This window comes from Petromyzon marinus, chromosome 6 (genome assembly GCF_048934315.1).
Source record: "Petromyzon marinus isolate PM22_M1 ecotype Great Lakes invasive population chromosome 6, UKy_Petmar_22M1.pri1.0, whole genome shotgun sequence".
Taxonomy (NCBI): Eukaryota; Metazoa; Chordata; class Hyperoartia; order Petromyzontiformes; family Petromyzontidae; genus Petromyzon; species Petromyzon marinus.
Window position 1 is genome coordinate 17,703,015 of NC_133672.1, and position 23,553 is coordinate 17,726,567.

The window sequence follows — 23,553 nt, forward strand, 5'->3', positions numbered from 1 at the left end:
CGACACAATTGTATGCATATATCCGAAGAGTAATAATTTACTTTCATGCATGAGTCATTACATGCCTAAGACCCAATACTTATTGTCAAAAAACTACTGATATGTATCGCCAATCATTGTATGAGTGAATTGGTAGAATTTTTTTACTTTTACATTGTGTACAGTCTGGAAGCTACCCACATGCCAAATTTCAAGATTGTTGCATGTCGGGAAGTATGCTAAACATTTCGAACAGACACACATTCACAAATTTCCCTTATATATATAGACTAGCTTTACTACCCGGACTTGGATTCACCACGCCCGGCCGCCTTTGTCTCCCCAGTGGCGATGTTCACACACCACACCAGTTACTCGTTTGAGGCTGAGTCGACGTAGGGGAGGCCCAGGACCGGTTCAAATAATCGTCACTGGTGGTGGCCGTGAGCGGGAATCGAACTCGGGTCGCCGGGTTCGTAGCGCAGCGCGCTAACCACTACACTACCGCTCCCCCCACACAGACACACACACAGCACGCTAACCACTACACTACCGCTCCCCCCACACAGACACACACACAGCACGCTAACCACTACACTACCGCTCCCCCCACACAGACACACACACAGACACACACAGCACGCTAACCACTACACTACCGCTCCCCCCACACAGACACACACACAGACACACACAGCACGCTAACCACTACACTACCTCTCCCCCCACACAGACACGCACGCGTCCATAGGTACACATACACGCGCTAGCTGCAGACACACACAACTTTCAGGGTGCGTACGGCAGTAAACGACTGAAATAATAAAGCAATGCTGTAAGAAGAACGCCTTAGACCTGCAACACATTTGTATGGCACTTTACTCGCGGAGGGTTGCGGGGGGGGGATATGTGACATCAGCAGGCACACTGTGTGACGCCTCCGCCTGCGCGGGTGACACCACAGATGTGACATCACAGATGTGACATCACAGATGTGACATCACAGATGTGACATCACAGATGTGACATCACAGATGTGGCATCACAGATGTGGCATCACAGATGTGACACCACAACAATGATGACACCACCACAACGATGACACCACAACAACTATGACACCACAACAACGATGACACCACAACAACGATGACACCACAACAATGATGACACCACAACAATGATGACACCACAACAACTATGACACCACAACAATGATGACACCACCACAATGATGACACCACCACAATGATGACACCACAACAATGATGACACCACCACAATGATGCCACCACAACAATGATGACACCACAACAACGATGACACCACAACAACGATGACACCACAACAATGATGACACCACACCAATGATGACACCACAACAATGATGACACCAACACAACGATGACACCACAACAACTATGACACCACAACAATGATGACACCACAACAACTATGACACCACAACATTGATGGCACCACAACAATGATGACACCACAACAATGATGACACCACAACAATGATGACACCACAACAACTATGACACCACAACAATGATGACATCACAACAATGATGACACTACAACAATGATGACACCACAACAACTATGACACCACAACAATGATGACACCACAACAATGATGACACCATAACAATGATGACACCACAACAATGATGACACCACAACAATGATGACACCACCACAACTATGACACCACAACAATGATGACACCACAACAATGATGACACCACAACAACGATGACACCACAACAACGATGACACTACAACAATGATGACACCACCACAGTGATGGCACCACAACAATGATGACATCACAACAATGATGACATCACAACAATGATTACATCACAACAATGATAGCACCACAACAATTATGACATCACAACAATGATGACATCACAACAACGAGAGCACCACAACAATGATGACACCACAACAATGATGACACCACAACAATGATGACATCACAACAATGATGACACCACAACAATGATGGCACCACAATAATGATGGCATCACAACAATGATGACACCACAACATTGACACCACAACAATGATGGCACCACAACAATGATGACATCACAACAATGATGACACCACAACAATGATAGCACCACAACAATGATGACACCACAACGATGACACCACAACAATGACGGCACCACTACAACGATGACACCACAACAATGATGACACCACAACAATGATGACACCACAACAATGATGACAACACAACAATGATGACACCACAACAATGATGACATGACAACAATGATGACACCACAACAATGATGACACCACAACAATGATGGCACCACAGCAATGATGACACCACAACAATGATGACACCACAACAACTATGACACCACAACAATGATGACACCACAATAATGATGGCATCACAACAATGATGACACCACAACAATGATGACACCACAGCAATGATGACACCACCACAATGATGACACCACAACAATGATGACACCACAACAATGATGACACCACAACAATGATGACATCACAACATTGATGACACCACAACAATGATGACACCACAACAATGATGGCACCACAGCAATGATGACACCACAACAATGATGACACCACAATAATGATAGCACCACAACAATGATGACATCACAACAAGATGGCACCACCACAGTGATGGCACCACAACAATGATAGCACCACAACAATGATGACATCACAACAATGATGACATCACAACAATGATTACATCGCAACAATGATACCACCACAACAATTATGACATCGCAACAATGATGACATCACAACAACGAGAGCACCACAACAATGATGACACCACAACAATGATGGCACCACAACAATGATGGCATCACAACAATGATGACACCACAACATTGACACCACAACAATGATGGCACCACAACAATGATGACATCACAACAATGATGACACCACAACAATGATGACACCACAACAATGATGACACCACAACAATGATGACATCACAACAATGATGACACCACAACAATGATGACACCACAACAATGATGACACCACAACAATGATAGCACCACAATAATGATGACACCACAACGATGACACCACAACAATGACAGCACCACTACAACGATGACACCACAACAATGATGACACCACAACAATGATGACACCACAACAATGATGACACCACCACAATGATGACACCACAACAATGATGACACCACAACAATGATGACATCACAACAATGATGACACCACAACAATGATGACACCACAACAATGATGAGATCACAACAATGATGACACCACAACAATGATGACACCACAACAATGATGGCACCACAGCAATGATGACACCACAACAACTATGACACCACAACAATGATGACACCACAATAATGATGACATCACAACAATGATGACACCACAACAATGATGACACCACAACAATGATGACACCACCACAATGATGACACCACAACAATGATGACACCACAACAATGATGACACCACAACAATGATGACATAACAACAATGATGACACCACAACAATGATGACACCACAACAATGATGGCACCACAGCAATGATGACACCACAACAATGATGACACCACAACAACTATGACACCACAACAATGATGACACCACAATAATGATGACATCACAACAATGATGACACCACAACAATGATAGCACCACAACAATGATGACATCACAACAAGATGGCACCACAACAACGATAGCACCACAACAATGATGACACCACAACAATGATGACATCACAACAATGATGGCACCACAACAATGATAGCACCACAACAATGATGACACCACAACAATGATGACACCACAACAACTATGACACCACAACAATGATGACACCACCACAATGATGGCACCACAACAATGATGACACCACAACAATGATGACATCACAACAACGATGGCATCACAACAATGATGACACCACCACAATGATGACACCACACCAACTATGACACCACAACAATGATGACACCACCACAATGATGGCACCACACCAATGATGACACCACAACAATGATGACATCACAACAACGATGGCATCACAACAATGATGACACCACCACAATGATGACACCACAACAACTATGACACCACAACAATGATGACACCACCACAATGATGCCACCACACCAATGATGACACCACAACAATGATGACATCACAACAACGATGGCATCACAACGATGACACCACAACAATGACGGCACCACTACAACGATGACACCACAACAATGATAGCACCACAACAATGATGACACCACAACGATGACACCACAACAATGACGGCACCACTACAACGATGACACCACAACAATGATGACACCACAACAATGATGACACCACAACAATGATGACAACACAACAATGATGACACCACAACAATGATGACATGACAACAATGATGACACCACAACAATGATGACACCACAACAATGATGGCACCACAGCAATGATGACACCACAACAATGATGACACCACAACAACTATGACACCACAACAATGATGACACCACAATAATGATGGCATCACAACAATGATGACACCACAACAATGATGACACCACAGCAATGATGACACCACCACAATGATGACACCACAACAATGATGACACCACAACAATGATGACACCACAACAATGATGACATCACAACAATGATGACACCACAACAATGATGACACCACAACAATGATGGCACCACAGCAATGATGACACCACAACAATGATGACACCACAATAATGATAGCACCACAACAATGATGACATCACAACAAGATGGCACCACCACAGTGATGGCACCACAAGAATGATAGCACCACAACAATGATGACATCACAACAATGATGACATCACAACAATGATTACATCGCAACAATGATAGCACCACAACAATTATGACATCACAACAATGATGACATCACAACAACGAGAGCACCACAACAATGATGACACCACAACAATGATGGCACCACAACAATGATGGCATCACAACAATGATGACACCACAACATTGACACCACAACAATGATGGCACCACAACAATGATGACATCACAACAATGATGACACCACAACAATGATGACACCACAACAATGATGACACCACAACAATGATGACATCACAACAATGATGACATCACAACAATGATGACACCACAACAATGATGACACCACAACAATGATGACACCACAACAATGATAGCACCACAACAATGATGACACCACAACGATGACACCACAACAATGACAGCACCACTACAACGATGACACCACAACAATGATGACACCACAACAATGATGACACTACAACAATGATGACACCACAACAATGATGACACCACCACAATGATGACACCACATCAATGATGACACCACAACAATGATGACATCACAACAATGATGACACCACAACAATGATGACACCACAACAATGATGACATCACAACAATGATGACACCACAACAATGATGACACCACAACAATGATGGCACCACAATAATGATGACACCACAATAATGATGACATCACAACAATGATGACACCACAACAATGATGACACCACAACAATGATGACACCACCACAATGATGACACCACAACAATGATGACACCACAACAATGATGACATAACAACAATGATGACACCACAACAATGATGACACCACAACAATGATGGCACCACAGCAATGATGACACCACAACAATGATGACACCACAATAATGATGACATCACAACAATGATGACACCACAACAATGATAGCACCACAACAATGATGACATCACAACAAGATGGCACCACAACAACGATAGCACCACAACAATGATGACACCACAACAATGATGACATCACAACAATGATGGCACCACAACGATGATAGCACCACAACAATGATGACACCACAACAATGATGACACCACAACAACTATGACACCACAACAATGATGACACCACCACAATGATGGCACCACAACAATGATGACACCACAACAATGATGACATCACAACAACGATGGCATCACAACAATGATGACACCACCACAATGATGACACCACACCAACTATGACACCACAACAATGATGACATCACAACAACGATGGCATCACAACAATGATGACACCACCACAATGATGACACCACAACAACTATGACACCACAACAATGATGACACCACCACAATGATGCCACCACACCAATGATGACACCACAACAATGATGACATCACAACAACGATGGCATCACAACAATGATGACACCACCACAATGATGACACCACAACAACTATGACACCACAACAATGATGACACCAGAACAATGATGACACCACAACAACGATGACACCACAACAATGATGACATCACAACAACGATGACACCACCACAACTATGACACCACAACAATGATGACATCACAACAATGATGACACTACAACAATGATGACACCACAACAACTATGACACCACAACAATGATGACACCACCACAATAATATTACCACAACAATGATGACACCACAACAATGATGACATCACAACAACGATGACATCACAACAATGATGACACCACCACAATGATGACACCACAACAACTATGACACCACAACAATGATGACACCACCACAATGATGACACCACAACAACTATGACACCACAACAACGATGACACCACAACAATGATGACACCACCACAATGATGACACCACAACAACTATGACACCACAACAATGATGACACCACCACAACGATGACACCACAACAACGATGACACCACAACAATGATGACACCACCACATTGATGGCACCACAACAATGATGACACCACAACAACGATGACACACAACAACGATGACACCACAACAACGATGACACCACAACAATGATGACACCACAACAATGATGACACCACAACAATGATGACACCACAACAACGATGACACCACAACAATGATGACACCACCACAATGATGGCACCACAACAACTATGACACCACAACTATGACACCACAACAATGATGACACCACCACAATGATGACACCACAACAACGATGACACCACAACAATGATGACACCACCACAATGATGACACCACAACAATGATGACACCACCACAATGATGGCACCACCACAATGATGACACCACAACAATGATGACACTACCACAATGATGACACCACAACAACTATGACACCACAACTATGACACCACAACAATGATGACACCACCACAATGATGACACCACAACAACGATGACACCACAACAATGATGACACCACCACAATGATGACACCACAACAATGATGACACCACCACAATGATGGCACCACCACAATGATGACACCACAACAATGATGACACCACCACAATGATGACACCACAACAACTATGACACCACAACAATGATGACACCACCACAATGATGACACCACAACAATGATGACACCACCACAATGATGACACCACAACAACTATGACACCACAACAATGATGACACCACCACAATGATGACACCACAACAACGATGACACCACAACAATGATGACACCACCACAATGATGACACCACAACAACGATGACACCACAACAATGATGACATCACAACAATGATGACACCACAACAACTATGACACCACAACAACGATGACACCACAACAATGATGGCACCACAACGCTGCTGGCAGCATCCTCTCTGTTGCAACTTTATGGAATGTTTGCGGAATGTTGCCACGGAGGACTCTATACTCATGTTGGCGAATGTCTATGTCCTTCCAATATTTTAATGTAATCCTGCCAACCCAATTCCCAACAATGGCCCATATGTGTAGGGTGTTTGGGCAACGTACAGTATATGTCTGGCACATACTGCAATCGGCAGTCATACCAACTGGCGTATCACACTTAGGGTTGCCACCTCTGAGATACAAAATAAAACAGACTGTCATGGGAATAAGAACATCTCACCATGCCAGAAGTGGGGACAGCTTCGTGTAATTGCATTGCATTGAGGGGTGTATTAGCAAACAACTGACAAGATCCGGTACTTTCAATGTCGCTGGAAGGCTTATAGATTTCCCAGGATAGCTACCTTAAAAATAGGACGATCCTGGGAAATCAGTACAAGTGGCAACCCTCCTTATCACTGTGGCTCACAGGCTGCACTACAGCACCGAGGTGGATGAGCCTAAACCTCTCATAGCCAGCCTGCTATCTAAACTCAGTGTCAAGCTAAACCTCCCTGTTTATGATGGCTCAACATAATTATGTGCATTATATATGTTCAACTTCTTTCACACCGTACACAGCCAACCGCGCCAATCGGAGGTGCCGGGGAAGGGCGACCAACGAAACACAAAAAGCAGTTTTAAAGAGATGAGTTTACAATCTAGAGCTCCAGCGGCTTCCTAATATTGGAAGGAAGAGCATTCCAGACGGCCACAGAAGCGCATTCTAAAGCGAACGATGCAGTCACCGTCTCTGTTCGATGGCCAGAGCATGTGATCCCTGTGCTTGTGGTCACAGTCCGTCTGGTTGTTTTTGGGAGGTGGTTGATGCCAAGTACACCATTGAATATTCCAGTGTTGGGCCACGCCTGGAGCTCACAGAGGCCTCAACATCACGCACTCGTCAATAAACGTAACTTTAAATGGACAACACCAACAATAATAAGTCAATGACTTACGCCAACAAATAACTTCCAACGCGATGCAATGTCCCAGCCCATTTGCAGTAAAGTTTAGCCTCCAGCTCTTGGATTCATCCACGTTCATATATGCAGCCAGCAGGAGAGGAGGTCCCACAGCTTTGTGGAGCTTCCATTTACATCAAAGTACACGCGCCGCCCAGAGCGAATCACCTACTTTAGCATTATGAAAGAGCCCCTCCTTAACCCTAACGCCATGCAGAGTGACTGATCTCCAGCACCCACCCTAGCCGTGGTGAATTCAAGTCCAACTTCGGCAGCAGCTGCAACAAGTGACCCAACACAACCAACAGTTGCAACAGCAGTCAATAACCACAGCAGCAGCAGCAGCAGGTGTCAATAACGGTGGTCACCTGCCCTCCTCTCCAGCCGTTACTGCACTCGGTAACCTCGGTGGCCCCCATTTAGCCCCGCCTCTGGCCCTGCTTGGCCCCATGACAGATTCAGACGTCTTGTGAGGCCAGCATACCACAGTTTGGTCACGGCTTGGCATGGTGAAACAGTCAGTGGAAAAGGGGCATTTAATCTTATCCACGGACAGCCATGGTTGCAATTACATTTTAAACAGGTGGGGTATATCGCTGACGATGTAGCAGGCAATGTACTCGATGTTAACTTAAAACGTAGGTTTCCGTAGACAAAATAATAAACATCCATATTTGTTTTTTTGGTTATGCCACGTAGAAATGTTATCCCAAAAGTATTGTCATTAACCCTTCACGACCCTAAAAGATTATTCGCGTTTACAAATATATTATTTATACGTGCCAATGTATTGATCACATTCTTTCAAATAAAAATCACCGATGGATGAAGAGTTTTCATGTCTAAAATTGACAACAAAATACGATGTATTGTTCAAACGACGTTGAGCTTCTACAGGCAGTGAGCCTGGAAATCCAGTGGGCTACATCAGCTGACTGCACTTACACATCCGCAGGGACATCACTCACTGCCAAACAGAGGACACCTGTTCTAAATGGGTCAATTCCATGTATATGTAACTTAGGCCTGGCCATAAGTTTATTCAAGAACGGTTACGTGCTTCTCAATTGATCACTGAGAATATGAGCAGTGGGGGTGGCTGGATGACTCAAAGGTCGGAACACGAAGCTTACACCACTGAGATCTTGGGTTGGAATCTGGGCAGCTGCCCACGATTCATTTAGTGGGTTCTCAAGTGAGTTGATAATTTCGGCTCGGTCACCAATGGCTGCACATGTTGATGTTGCACTTAATTTGGCTTAATTCCATAAAAATCAAAGATATTTTTTAAGCTAAAATCCAGCTCTAAGAGTTATACATTTCGGTTTGACTGTCATGGGACAATCTCATAGTAGAGTTTATGGGGAAATGCGCCCACCCCCCTTCCGCCCCACGTGTGAAAATTATCTTTAAAATACTTCTCCATTACGCTCCTCCCCCCCCCACACACATCACTCTGAGCGTGCAGGCGAGCCCTGGTGCTGTTTATGCTTCGCTTGCAGTGGCTTTGTCACATTTGCTCACATTTATTTTTGACGGTGACCTAGGCTGAGTGATGTTTGCACGTTTCTGCGTGTTCTTTTAAACGTATGATTTTCCAGCCTAATTTCCTGTTATGATGGGGTAGGGTGGGGTGTCAGTAATTTACATATTTGATTGGTGGCTTTGTTAATAGAACTGTAACGTTTCCTTTGTCTCTTTTAACAACGATTCTTTGACTGCTCCGTCCCGGCTCTGCAATGCTAATGACGGCTGCACGATTGATGATATGGTTTTGCGCGGGTCACAGTTTGCCGACTGCCTGGTTAAACACTCTTTGTCCGCGCTGCTTGGAGACTGGCTGAAAAGCCAAATTTGGTGAAAACATATGGGAGAGGTCCACGCCTGCGAGAAGAGCTGCCGGGACAGCCCACGATTGGACAAGCGACAAATTCAGCCGGATAAAAGGGATAATGAGGCTGCAGGGGGTTCTGTCTCTGCAGCCGTGCTTCGACACTCCCCGCAATCTGCTCCCATCTCGAGCCACAACCACTCTTTGTTTAGGCACGATTGGCTGGCTAGTCATGACTTTGTTAACTCCTGGGTCCACATTCAATCGGCCCGGACCGGGCACTAAAACGAACGCTTTTGTCTCCTCTCGTCGAACAAAAAAAACACCCCCCACCCACCCACCACCTCGCTCGATGAGCCATCACAGCACGAACGAGTGTCTTAGTTGCTAGAATGTTCCAATAATAACAGCAGCAAAAAAAGTCGTGCCTCTGCTAGACGTAAAACATTCGAGTAAATATTATTTGTCGTTGAGGCATGAGGTTTGTGCGCATTTCTCACATTTATCACTTTGATATACGGAAATAAATCCACGACGTGGAACACGCTGCAGGAGTGCCAAAATGCACCGGTTATAGCTTGTTTCGCATCTTCCCATGGGTATCTTCAAGCCACGATAAAAAAAAAACACATTTAAAATCTGATGTGAAGGTACGCACCATGGTCTGTTGCATTTCATCGAGTGTGCAGGCTGTGCAACTGCACCAGGACACCCCGAGCACGACACGCCGCCGCTGCTGTCGGACACAGCGTCACTTCGCACGCGCCTCGACTCCTCCGTTGAGTGTGACGTCAGCGGGCACGGCTCGGCATGCCAAGTGGAAAATCACGGCGCGGCCCCGGCACGGCTCGATTGTGCAGTGGGGGAATAAAAGAGGAGGTTTAAGGTTCAACTTCAGGGCCGCGTTTGTCTGGGCCGTGAGATGATGACCGCGGTAGGATTGCGACTCCCTTTCAACTCGTCACGTTGTCACCGAGGCAGCTTGCATCAACAACAACAACAAACGTACGACACGTTTAAAAAAATAAAAATGTTTCCTTCTACTAACATTATTCTCAATCTCCTCCCATTATCTGCGTTGCTTTTGTAATCGTGTTTAAACAAACATGCTCCTGTCGCTTCCTCGTGCTGTTCTTACCCAGGGCCCGCTCGGCCTCATCACCATCGTGTCTCCTTATTGCTCTGAAAGGCGCGTGCCCGTGCGTGTGTTGGTGTTGTTGTTGTTTTCGTTATTATTTATTGTTTTCACTTTGGCGGCTTCGAACAAGGTGAGCTAAAGACGCAGCCCTGCAATTGTTCGCTCACGGCACTGCTGGCAGAAGATGCCTCGACTTGGAGGGAGCTCGAGAAAAGAGCGCTAGAGGGTGTATTTGGCCTACTCTTCCACGCCGGGCAGACGTCTTTGAAGAGGTAACGAGTTACCGACACTTTACCCCACCACGCGGTTACCGCATTTTACTTGGGCTGGGGTGGACAGAGGCGGCGTGATTTGTGAAATTTTCCCATCGTTTCAACTGCCTGGCGATCTCTGGTTCGCATTGAATGTGCTAAGCATGTGCTAAGCATGTGCTAAGCATGTGCGCGAATGTTGCGCCACGGTGGAGGGATGTTAACGACCTCGCCTGGTATGCAGGAAGTCGTGGGTTCAATTCCGACCCTTGCCCCTGCTGCTGTATATTTGGAGTTTGCGTGTCTCTCTCTCTCCCCGTGGTGGCGTGGATTTTTCTCCGGCTCCTCCGGTTTTTCTCTCCACATTTTAGAATCAACATCGCCACGCGTTTTAGAGTATTTGGCTGAGATACATTTCCATATGATGATGATAAGCAACTTTCGTTGAGCTATCATTTATTGTCAGGTCACTTCTGAAAAAAGAGCTATATATACCTGGTAAAACAATAGTGTAATAAATTGGCTTTAAGCATGAACACTGCCGAAGCATTACTGTGTATAGTGGCCGCTTTTGGCACAATACACATCTCAGTTGTACTTTTAAGAATATATTTCTACTGTATTGGGGTTGCCCAGTCGAAGCGATTTAACTAAACAAAACATGACAATCACTGATCTCTTGGCGAGGAGGGAACCAAAAGAGATGAGCTCCCAGAGATGCATTGCTCACGAAGTAAGTGATTTGACTCGCAAATGAGCAATTTCATGCGGCACTCATTCTCCTGTTTCCATCCCCGAGCCGAGAGTGGAAATTCCACATTCCTATGGAGCAGTGGTTTTTCATACTGCACGGCACTGAACTCGGGCAGCATGGCATACAAGTAGTGTACACGGCAAGAAACCACGGCAGTCGCGCAGCATGTCAATGAGAGTGAATACAGCGATAGTTTACTCAGCTGCCCATTGTACACCGAGACCACTCATTTGCATGCGACCCGGGCGAAACACGAACCCCATTCATTTGCGTGCACCTTCGTAAAAACAAAGGGGGTGCCACTTGGCTCGGCGCGGGGGTGGTGGTGGGGGGGGGAAGACTAGGGTTGCAATCTCTCGAGGTGCAAAACAACCCGGGACACCTGGCGAAACCAGAATCTCACAATACCAGACGACGGGGAGAACTACATGCAAAGGGCATCGTCTTGAGCGGTGTATTGTTACGGCACTTTTAAACGTCCCAAGAAGAGCGTTGGGTTTCCCAGGACAGCTACCTCCTGGGAAACCCAGGTATAGGTGTCAATCGTCAGAGAGTGGCGTGGGTCAGGCACAGGCCTTAACCCCACGTGGTAGGGCAGGCGAAACGGCTGCTTGTGGATGGTGACGGACCCTGCGTGCCTCCACTTGTCTACACCGTTGGGCGACGTGGCACCAGAAGGCCAGCTGAGCAGATCAGGATTATGGATATCGAGGAGAAGAACAATTTTCCCTCTGTCTGCTCATGCAATGGGTGGCACCACGTGGCGGTCGCCATGGTGACCCTTGTAGAAATAAGGAGCAAACAGCATTTACATCACGCGTTCGTGGGAATAAACCTGAATTCCAGGTGAGCCTGACTTTACCCATGGCCTTCGTTACACGCGTGAATTTCAGTTGTTTTTTGTGCTTCTTTTGACCTTATTCGTGCAGTGGGATCCAGCCTGGCAGGATAGGAACAGGTAGTTTCTCCACTGCATGTATGCATGTCGAACGTCTTTCGCACGGGAAGATGCTAACAAAAAAGAGAGACTCGTGCAACATGACGTATTGTTCACGCACTTAGGGCTTCACTGCGCCTTGAACATGTTCTGCGTCGCTCGTAGACTGGAGCAGGCACGCGACTAGCAGCCACAACCATGGAGCGAAGTATGATGGATATGGTGTGCTTTACGAGTTGCTGACTCGAATAGACCTGGCTGGAATTGATATACGGTGCTTGACAGCATTGGTGTACGGTGGTTTTTTTCTGGAAGACTTTGATGTTTTTTTTCCTGGATTTTTCTGTTTGCGCAGAGTCACTTTAAGATGTTTTCTTGTTCACGTTTTTGTTTGTTGCGGTTGCACCCGAGTCAAGAGCCGAATGGCTCACAGGGCTCTACCTAATAAATGAAACTGGGATGAAGCCATGTACTTAATAACATGAGGAATTCAAAGAACATCGGAATAGAGACAAACAGGGTGCACGAGGTATGGTGAAGCTGGTTTATCCCACTTCAGTGTTATGCATTATGAAGGATTACTTGCTTGTGTTTAGGGTCCGTCCATAAATGACGTCACAAAAAGTCAGACCCCCCCTCAAATATGACGTCACAAAGCTCGCCCCCCCCCCTCCCCCAAAAATAAAACGTGCTTCAAATCGCTTTAAACTACTGTCATTGTAGTGCGTATTTAATGTCGCGCTGCACTCTGATGTTGTAGGAGAAAACATTTATTAAAAAGTCTATTTTAATAAAGTAGAACGTGCTGTCTATATTTATTTAAAGTTGCGCATTGTGATGTGACGTCACATTTCTCACCCCCCTCCCCCCTCGTCACACATCGTCACAAATGTCTGACCCCCCCCCCCTCCTAGGTGCGTGACGTCATTTATGGACGGCCCCTTATATAAATAGGCCACACAGGTATGTTGCCTTGCTAGACACCCATTGATTTAATGTAAGGGACATAGGAGTACGAAACATTAAAATCTGCAAAGAAAGATATGAACAGAGAGTAACCCAAGCCTGGAAAGATAAACCACTACATGGAAAAATGGCCTTACACCAAGAATCAAGACCTTTCGTGGATACATGGGAAATAAACTAACAATAAAATGATTTCCACTGGTGGTCGGGCTCAGGATGGGACATTCCCTCTGACGCATCACAGACATGCAATACTGTTCTGAAAAACAACATTTCCCCATTATTTATATTGTCCAAGGTGGAGCGTGAGACTCTTTAACGTTTCAAAATTAGATTCGGATCATCACATATGGACGATCGGTGGTTGTGAAAGCAATTACTTTATGGGTGCACTTCATATGATGATGACAAAGAAGGGTGATCCAGTCGGAGGGAGGACATTTGTTGTCATGCGGCGGTGTCATTTCCGTTCCCTTACACGCCACACCAGGTACTTATTTGAGGCAGAGTTGACCGAGGGGAGGCCCAGGACCAGTTCAGATAATCACCACTTGTGTTGGCCATGTACGTGAATCTAACTCGGTTTGCCGGGTTCGTAGCGCAATGCGCTAACCGTTGCACTACCACTCCCCACGCACACAGAATACACGTGTGCACGTGCACACATTTATTGGTACTGACCAAGCTGACTGCACCCATGGTTTTTAGCCCTGACAACTTTGGCCACAATTTCTCCCTGGACATTGAGCACCATTCTTTTGGTGTAGGATGTGATCAATGTGTGCCGGCAATCTTACTAAACAGACTGGACAGAAGTGTTAAGATTGATTCCGCAGTTGTGGGACATATGCAAGAAGCAAAGAAAACTGAAGAGCTTTAAATAAGAATGAACATCAGCAAAGCAGCCGCAGTCTGGTAAGGTGATGAGAACTGTTTAAGGTCAAACTGTGCAGAGTAGGCGCATGTTGGACTTGACTGAAACAGGCTATTATCAGGCTAATTAGAGAATCCATTGAAATTGAGAGAAATAGAAATAACTTTAATCGCTCTGACAGCTACAGGCGTAGTGCGGCTTGGAAGCGTATTATTAAATAATACATATTACAATTCCTTATAGGGGAAACACATACTAATTAACGGATTACTAACGTAGCATATAATCACAATAACACACATTACAACTAATTACTAATCTACAACTCATTACTAATCATAACCATTGACTGATTACCAATCGATTATATAATTACAATACCCCCCTCCGCCTCTAATCACTGCACCTGATATGAGTTAAGTGATGACGTCACCCTGCTGCTCTAGTTAAGACCGGGAGCAGGTGAGGGCTTCACCATTCTGGCAAATTGCCCGATGATGCTGGATGTAATTACCAGCGAAACGTCGTACTCAAACTGTAAATGTTGTGAATTCACTCTTCAACACACCGGTGGGCTAAAGTAGTGAACTATTTGTCTTTTGTCAACGTGACACTTTTTTTGGCTGTGTCGGGTGGTGGAGGGTTACGACACATTTATAAATCACGCGATCTAACCCAAAAACCTTTATTATGAATAATATTGGTCGCGAAAGCCTACGTGTTAAACTATTATCACACAATTTTAAAAAGGGAATAGAAAACAGTGGGAACTCTTGAAGGATAAGTTTAATTAGTGTTCCATGAATGATGTTTACCAGATTAGAACTGAATGGAATAAATATACTGAAGTGTGTTTAAGGGAAATGTGTCGGTTTGGAGAAGGATGGGTTTTAGTGGCCAGATTTGTTTACTGCCAGGAAGCTTACAGAGAAGGGATACGAGGAGGAGGAGCTCTTTATTTATATTGTAACTTTAAACAGGCAAATGAGCTGACAACCTAAAGATAAGCATTTGCATTTTTCAATGCTTAAATACAATGTGGAAAAGTTCTACACCACACAAAAATAAATTACAAAGCTAGATTCGAAGCTTTCGTGACTGCAAGAATTACTCTTTAGTTCTTTCGGTAAAGTCACGTAGAAACTAAAATAAAATCATAATAGAATATGACGTTTCGATTGCAACACAAGCAACCATGATCAGGTAAGAATGAATGAGAAAAAAAAACATAGTAAACTTAGAAACACAATGCAACACAACACAGAGAGCCGGCCAACACAACAGCCAACACCCCACCTGGCTGACCACGCTCTCCACAGAACGACGACAAACAGAAAGACAGCTCCACTGTGTCGATCATTATGCTCTAAATATTGCCATGCTGGTTTGTTTATAGTCCATTGTCTCTCCTCCGGCCACTAAGGTCCGGAATTCCACTCAACTCTCTCATTGTCCTCTGCCCCCCACCCCCTCTCTCTCTCTGCCCCAACCCCTCCCCCCTGTCTCTATTTAAGGCCTCGACACAGCGGTGCAGTCTTTCTGTTTGTCGTCGTTCTTTGGAGGAGCGTGGTCAGCCAGGTGGGGTGTTGGCTGTTGAGTTGGCCGGCTCTCTGTGTTGTGTTGCATTGTGTTTCTAAGTTTACTATGTTTCGTAGAAGGGAAACAATAAAATAATAAAAATATAAAACAATAAAATTATGACGACGTTTCGACTGCAACACAAGGAATCATCATCAGGTGTGAAAACAACAGCAAGAACATTTTTAAAAAGTGGCAGATCACTGTTATAATTCAGTAGGCTCACATGACATTGACTTCTCCAAGACAGAGGTTCTTTGCAAGCCATCTGGCTACCATGAGAGATTCGTTCATGAGGCTATCCACATATACAAACACAGACAATTTCAACCGAGAAGATGCATTCTGGCTTAGCAATCATTGGAAGGATTTGATAAACCATTTCGGATCTTAATTGATTGTTCACGCTTACGGTGGCTTTCAGACCGCATCCATTATTATCGTCTCCCCCCTCCTCTTTTCCGAACATAGATGGACTCGTCCATCTGAATAACTGTCAAATCGCTCTCCGTGGTGCTGACGTTAAAAAAAACGCCACTTTTTTCAAATTTTCTTGCTGTGGTTTTCACACCTGATGATGATTGCTTGTGTTGCAGTCGAAACGTCGTGAGAATTGTATTGTTTTAGATTTGTATCATTTTATTGTTTCCCTTCTACGTGACTTCACCGAAAGAACCAAGAATATGAATCCCTGCGGACACGAAAGCTTTAAAGCAAAATTTACCATGCTTGTTTTTTCTCATTCATTCTTACCTGATGGTGGTTGCTTGTGTTGCAATCGAAACGTCGTATTCTATCAGTATTTGATTTTATTTTCTACCTGACTTTACCGAAAGAACCAAATAAATATTACAAAGCATTGAAAAGACTTAAGAACAAGAAGGGGAAAGTGTGGGGAGGGGGGACAAGAAAGCAACAATTTGGACAATACTGACCCACATTGCCATGGCAATAGCCATGGCCATGGCAATAGCCATGGCAATAGCCATGGAAATGCAGAAACTAATGAAGTCCTTGAAGACGGTCAAAACTCTAAGCACGAATTTAAAGGTCAGTTCGGTCCACCATCTCTTCGCCCAAACCACACTCACCACCCTGGCCCCACCAACCACAACAACAGTCCTTGCAGTCACCCCAAACAGTTCCATTGGAACCACGAAAATGCATTAGTGGCAGGTCCTGAAAAGATCCCTTCTATCATCATTGCACAGTTGACCACTGGCCTAGAACGGCTTACCACACTGCCACAATTCACAGTTTAGGCTGGCCCAGAAGGGTGCCCACAATGTGGTTCAGGATGGCCCCAAAAAAGGGTCTCCCACACCACACGATGCAAATTAGGCGATGGGATTCGGGCTTGCGTGCAACGCAGCAGTTTAAATCTGCTGCTGCATATAGAGTCACTTGTGAAGCCCCGTGTAATTGCCTCCCAGAGAGACCAACGCCAATACTGTTTTAACCTCAACTGCGCTCCATCAACTTACCATCGTCAGCTCTAGACCTGTGTAATGCTCCAGGATACACAGCCTAGCTATGTCGTTGCACAATCGCAGCAGTTTAGTTTTGTTTTGGTGCGTCTTTCGCAGTGACATAAGACTGCATGTATTAAGGATTATAAGTAGGCAATGGTAGGATAGCGTAAGGGACTTGGAGATTCAGATCGAATGTGGCCACAAGGCATTGTAGATGTAATCAAGAAGACGAAGTTGTACAGGGCTCGTGTGCATGATGAGATTTTTCTTTAATTTGCAATTACAATTGCTTAGTTTTACATTATCGACAGAAAGCTTTACTCGTATTCATAACTAGCTAATATATTTTTCAAGCGAGTAAAAGGGAACAATCACTTTCCCTTGGTTATTTTCTGGTAATATTACTACAAATGTAAAAGAGTAAATGTAAAAATGAATTTTTCATTCGAATATAAATGCATCTTTCTGCTACATTAACCTATTTCTGCAACTCTATGCCTTCAGGGCGTCTTTAAAACAGATGTCCACACACATACCTTGCCTATTCCCACTGCGGAAGTAAAACAGGCTATTACAGTATTTCCATTCTCTTAAGCGTATTCCATGATGGCCAAGCACATGTCATCCTCCCCACTCATCAGTTTTCAGATAAGCGAACCGGAGCCATGCATTGTTACACGTTGGCAAAATTTTGGCTTTTCAACAATGGGGCAAATCGCCAAGCGATGTGTGAGTCGTAATTTTGTGGCCTCAGATGGGAATCTAGCCCAACCTGTATTAAACCACACGAGGCTGCCATTGTGTTACCGGTATTATATGTTAAGAGCTAAAGGTATCTTCACATCTCGTGTGATTTGTCTAACATGCTGCCCTCTGAAATACAAGCAGTGATCAACATCACGCCCCAGATCAAATCATCTTTATCTGTAACCTGCCACTGCAGTGCCAGGCGTCACTAATACAACGTGTCCCTGGCCACATTACGAATTGGTACAATTCGTAATGTGAATTGGTACAATTCGTAATGTTCATGAATTACGTATCGATGGACAATCCATTCAAGCGTTTAAGTACATTAGTTAAATACTTCATTTGAGCCCAATTTTAAGCCACCGCTGGATGACAGCATGTGAGTTGTTTGACAATATTTGATAATGCTTCGTTGCGCTGGAAAGACATCACCCTCCACCGATGATATCTGTGACCAGGAATCGAGGGGCAGTGTGCGAACCACCATTCCACCCCTACTGAGCCATTCAAATGTAAGTATGTTTGAATATATTAAAATAACATATTACGTTACAACAGATATGTTAATACTGAAAACAAATCGGGGTACAAAGTGCACATTCATCACAGACCAATTTGTGTGCTTGACGGAAACATGAATATTGCAATCACAGCATGTAAATTTTAATTTGGATGTTTCTGTATCTGTACATAAACACGGCGCCCGTGCTCAAGTGTGCTGGGAAAAGCGCCATTATCGTTTATTTTGAAGAAAACTCCCACGGTGGGGTTTTTCATGTTATTAAGCAGCAAGGTCTATCTCGGCCAGGAAAAATATTCTTTTGCAAATATTTGTCTTGCCTTTTCCGTGGAGGAAAACAGAGCGCGGACGTGCAGTATTATTGTTGAGGGGTCGCGGAACCTGCGGGTGCCCGGCCCGCCCGTGGCTTCTACTGCAAACACAGGTGGCAACAAAGTCCTAATTCGGGACGAATACTACGCTAGCGCCGGGGAACTTGAGGCCAACAGCCCTCGAAGTCTCCCACCGCCACCGTGATGGCCAACGCAACGGCGCGGTTTGATGGGACGGGGGGAGGGGGGTGGAGGGGATCGTGCGCTAAAAGGGGCATCTGAGAAGAGGGCCTGACCGACGGGGATTGAGAGGGCGATGGAGGGAGACCGGCAGGGTGGGACGCACGGCTCCTGTAATTGCGCTCGCGAACAATCAAAGGAATTCCTGCACGGGAGGCAGCGCGCGCCCTCCGTGGCCCGCGCCAGTCGCCCCCCCCCCCACCACCACCTACGCCACTCCGGCCACAACTCTTAATGAATGGCAATGCGACAATGTTTAACACCCGTTCAACATGTACGCGGTCGTCCAGAACGATATGGATATCATGCATTGCTCACGAATTGGAATGAAACAGCAGTTTGAGCAAGCTGAAAATAATATATACATACGCACGCGCTTGATGTGTTAAAGATTTTAACTTACGAGTTTCATCCCCTTAAACCTCCACATGTCTGCCATCACATTGGCATCTTGGCTATGTTTTGAATGCTTCTGGTATGCGCCATTGAAGACCACGCTTGCCTTTTGGTTTAAAAAAACGTAAGAGCGTAGAGATAATATTTAGTCACCATTTCATTTCAACCACGCAGTTAAAGCTTATTTAAGTAGAGTTGTTTAATGTACGAGGACTTTATGGACACCATCGATGATGCAATGTAATAGCAACAACGCCGATCATGCTGTTTTACGCGGGCTACACAAATCTGACGTAATTTTGTCAAATACTTTATAATTAGCACTTTTTTCCCGTGAGAAATGTTTTCATAGGATTTTTTAAATTTCTAAAACTCATTCACTTTGCTCTGTGTCAAAGCAAACAACTAAATGTAATATTATTATTTTTTAATATAAATATATTACACTCTTATTTAAAGCTCATGGTGAATTTTATTAATTTCCAAGTTGTATCAACCATGGGCTTATTTTGCCATACTTCACCACGTTGGTCAGTGTGGGCGGTTCAAGGCAGGGAGTTAGGGGGGAGGGCAAGGCTGTGGCCGGGAATCAAACTTAACTTGGGATGCCGGGTTCACTTAGGCATGCACTAACTTACCGAACCCGCTTGGAAGAGATTATGCAGAGCCACAAAACACGTTTTATGGGAGCCTTTGCTGTTGTTTTATACTTTTGTGGTTCTCTAGCTTTCAGAAGTACTGCTTTAGCAGTTTGATGCTGGCTCCTGGAAGGAAGTGGACAGGAAATGTGACTGGTTTCCCATGACAGACATGGCAGCATGCCAGAAGCAACTCCAATTGCTCATCGGGCATTTTACAGTGTAACGGTGGCAGTCAAAGCTGATAAATTTGGTTAAAAAATGCAACAAATTTCACGTAACCATTTTTTCCCATAATTTTATCTGCTTTGGTCAAATCCGGTCCTAATTATTTTGCTTATGGCACATAAATCAAACACTGCCTTGGCTTTACTTAGCCATGTCTTTATAAATATACAATGGCAAAAATGTCCAACCGCCATAACTACTATCGTGTATAAAACAACCAAACAACTGTAATTGAGCAATGAAAGGTGCTGACATCACCATTGCACCTGTGATTGGCTTATTGGCCAACAATGACATCACCATTGCACCTGTGATTGGCTTATTGGCCAACAATGACATCACCATTACACCTGTGATTAGCTTATTGGCCAACAATGACATCACCATTACACCTGTGATTGGCTTATTGGCCAACAATGACATCACCATTGCACCTGTGATTGGCTTATTGGCCAACAATGACATCACCATTGCACCTGTGATTGGCTTATTGGCCAACAATGACATCACCATTGCGCCTGTGATTGGCTTATTGGCCAACAATGACATCACCATTGCACCTGTGATTGGCTTATTGGCCAACAATGACATCACCATTGCACCTGTGATTGACTTATTGGCCAACAATAACATCACCATTGCACCTGTGATTGCCTTATTGGCCAACAATGACATCACCATTGCACCTGTGATTGGCTTATTGGCCAACAATGACATCACCATTGCACCTGTGATTGGCTTATTGGCCAACAATAACATCACCATTGCACCTGTGATTGGCTTATTGGCCAACAATGACATCACCATTGCACCTGTGATTGGCTAATTGGTCCAACAATGACATCACCATTGCACCTGTGATTGGCTTATTGGCCAACAATGACATCACCATTGCACCTGTGATTGGCTTATTGGCCAACAATGATCATTGTTATTCTTGAGTGAGGTGTACTTTTAAGTACAACATTGCAGTCTTTGGAAAATCCCGTTAAACGTTACGATTCAAAGAGCATCCCAGAAGGCACGAGGCATCTCTGCAGAATGCTACACATGAGCGTGTTTCACCTTCAAGCGATCTGTCTATGGACTAACAGTGATGTGCCCATTTATACTGCTGAGTGGACAAAGGTGGGGAAATGTAAGAAACTTTGTCATTGTTTCAACTGCCGAACCGGGAGGTCAAACCAGTGACCCCCAGTGTTCTAACCATGACACTACCGTAGTATCCCATCCTATTTGAATGTATTCTCATTGCTTTTGTTTTGTACGGTTGTGTTCACTCCATTTTCCTAAATGGTACAGTGTAATTTGCCTCTAATTTGCATACATTTACCTTCATTGTTGGTACTTTAATACACTGGAAGGATAAAAACTATCCAGTACTGTCACTCTTCCCAGTCACAGGAAATGGCAGATAACAGAATAAACGTATTTATTTTTCTCCAAATAAATATTCTTCTATTCATGCAAAGCATGCAATACAATTCACGGTTGGTGAAACGGATCATACATAACCTGTGAAATGCACAGAAATATAATGGAAAAGTATTCGCTCTCCTCACATTATTTCATGACACTTTAAACACCAGTTGAGTCGACGCGTAACTCCTGTAACGGTACCACATTATGGATACACTGGTTTGACAGAAGTATTGGGGAATTTCATATTTTATTTCTCCCAACAGACAATAAAAGGAGCAGGGCAGGATGGCTTGGGGCAATTCTCCTGCTCCTCTTAGATATTTCTACCAGATCATCTGCTGTAATTGTCACCTTGCAGCGATACGCAATTCTTACATACCAGTTATCAATAACATTAGTATTATTTACATGTCTTAGCTCACGCATGTGCTGGCTTTCTGCTAATGCATTTCACGGTGATCACTTCCCGTGTGCCATCGCTATGTAGCACTGTGACGTGACAAACTCTCCCTTTTGTACGCTTGTTTAAA